General features: G+C 36.5%; 1 long non-coding RNA gene across 1 annotated transcript; it reads right to left on the reverse strand.

The window, feature by feature from the left end:
• Positions 1-1,382: 1,382 nt before the first annotated feature.
• On the reverse strand, positions 1,383-2,206 carry LOC134985615 (uncharacterized). Its single transcript, XR_010191830.1, has 3 exons — positions 2,115-2,206; positions 1,774-1,878; positions 1,383-1,542 (listed from the first exon to the last, which is right to left on the reverse strand). It is a non-coding gene; the product is annotated as an uncharacterized LOC134985615 (long non-coding RNA).
• Between the last annotated feature and the right edge of the window lie 383 nt (positions 2,207-2,589).

Here is a 2,589-nt window from a genome sequence, read left to right on the forward strand (position 1 = left end):
ATATCCGGCTTTTACACCCATGTTCTCAACATCTTCCCGTATCTTACCCAACAACGCGTAAAATTGTATTTCAGCGTCTTGGCCTAATTGTTCTGAATTTTGACATTCATCAACTATGTCGGGCTCTATCCCTCGCGCCGGTGCACAAGCATCAGCCGATGCGTGTACCATGGCTGTCGTTGTAAAAATATTGGGGATTGATGTTACACAATCAACCGTTGTAGTATTATCAGGTATTCCTGCAACGGCTGATAATACTTCATCAGAACTATTCTGCGGTTCTTGTGTCGTTGACTCTACACAGTTTGTAATAAGCTCTTGCCCATTTATGTCATCAATATCTGATATCACAGAATTACCAGCTATGTGTCTTGCTTCAGAGCAATCCTGTGTATCGGGAATAGTGATGACATCGGATTGTGACAACTGCTTAACATTACTTCTTGAGTTAATATTTGATAACAAACCAATGCCTGCTATGTGGCTTGCTTCTGTTTCAGAACAAACCTGTGTATCTGGAATTGTGATTACCTTCGATTGCTGCAATTGGTTAACATTACTTCTTGAGAGACGCGATGCCCTCTTAACCTTTACAGTCTTTGTATTACCAGCGACATCCCGGTCTGCAGTGTTAAACGCTGTGTGTTTTGATGTTACAGCAACATCATTACTTACGCATGATACAGTTTGTAACGCGATCCTTCTCAGTTGCGGCTTATCATTTTCGGAATATGACAATTTTCTTTTCAGATCTGTAAATACTGAATTATGACTTCTCTCATTCGTTCTTGGTCGAGCAGGCCTTCGTTTGTTCGGGTTGATACAACCGTTATGCACTGCCATAACTGATGACCTAGCAACGCCCTTATGTACAATTGCCGGCGTTACGAATTGGCGGTTCTCCGTTTCAGCGATTGCTGTGCGTTTTGATGTTTTCCCGCTTGTACTAGGCCTGTGTATTTGCGCGCCGGTATCACGGCCTGTTGGTATCGTAGGATCATAGCGCCTTGCTACAGCGTCATCTGAAATACATATATTATAAAATAAATATAAACGTCAATGCATATAAATCGGCATTTAAATCACCGCATAACAATATAACATATAACAGTGTTTGATTACACACCTGCTGTTGCGAAATGATGGTTCTCCGTTTCAGCGGCGGTTGTGCGTTTTGATATTTTCCCGCTTGTACTAGGCCTGTGTATTTGCGCACCGGTATCACGGCCTGTTGGTATCGTAGGATCATAGCGCCTTGCTACAGCGTCATCTGAAATACATATATTATAAAATAAATATAAACGTCGATGCATATAAATCGGCATTTAAATCACCGCATAACAATATAACATATAACAGTGTTTGATTACACACCTGCTTTATATTCGAATGTTTTAGCCCGACCCCCTGTCGCGTGTGGGAAAAACGGTCGCTCATCAACAACATTGCTGGTCTGTATAGTGGCGTTGTGACAATAATCAGGTTTGTTCAATATATCCCGTAGAATACCGTCAGCCGTCGCATCATCCATTTTTGTGGCATCTTTAGCCGGTGAAAAAATGAAAAAATAAATATTACATACGGTATAAAATTAGAATAACATGAAAAAGAGATTCATTTTTGAGAATATAAAGTGTGTACAGTTGACAACAAATCAGCACAAGTGTACAAGGTTTATTTTTAATTCTTTAGCCGTGGAAAAATAAATAAATAAATAAAACTAATAATAAAAAATAAATAAATATAAATAAATAAAGATATCATGTTACTCACAGTCTGGCGCCAATTCCAAAATATTAGTAAAATCGGGTATAATGCTGAAATCTAAACCAAATGGGCTATCTTCAACCGAATCGAAATTCTCTGTATTTGTGATTACTGTCAAATCGGGGGAAATAAAAATGAGAAAATAATAATTATTTAATAATTACTATTTAATAATTACTATTTAATAATTACTTATCAATGTATCCAGACTGTTGTACGTTCATACTATTTAAACTTTTAAAAATAAGTAAAAATGAACAAATTGTAGACCTTGACTATAATTTCATACTATTTAAACTTGAAATATAAATAAAAACGTGTCAATGGCATTTATAGACATAGCTTACCATGTGCCGTTTGATAACTTGGCAAAGCATCATCATCATCATCAGATCTGGTTCTACCCATGAAAGCATCTTTGCTGTTGATGTTCTGCATTGTCTGTCTCTGAACCAATAATGAAAATGAGATACGATTAATATCTGTCAAACGAATTAGCTGAAATACTGTGTCGGTGCATTCCCAAAATGAACCACTAGATGTCGCTATTACCACATATTTAAATAACCTTGAGGCAGTCACATTCATTAAAATCCAAAACAAATACCTGGTACTCGACACATTTTAAACAACATTCAGGCAATCATATTAATTAAAAACCAAAATAAATGACTGTTGTTTGTGTGATCAACTAGCCTGTGCATTTTATCTTACACAATATTAATTAATTTAATCAATACTAAGCGGCTCCCAATGGTACTTACTAAATACCAATTGTAGATTAAAGTGCAGAAATTATATTTGAAATGTTAGCTTCCTAAC

This window comes from Pseudophryne corroboree, chromosome 1, assembly GCF_028390025.1.
Source record: "Pseudophryne corroboree isolate aPseCor3 chromosome 1, aPseCor3.hap2, whole genome shotgun sequence".
In the NCBI taxonomy this organism is placed as follows: domain Eukaryota; kingdom Metazoa; phylum Chordata; class Amphibia; order Anura; family Myobatrachidae; genus Pseudophryne; species Pseudophryne corroboree.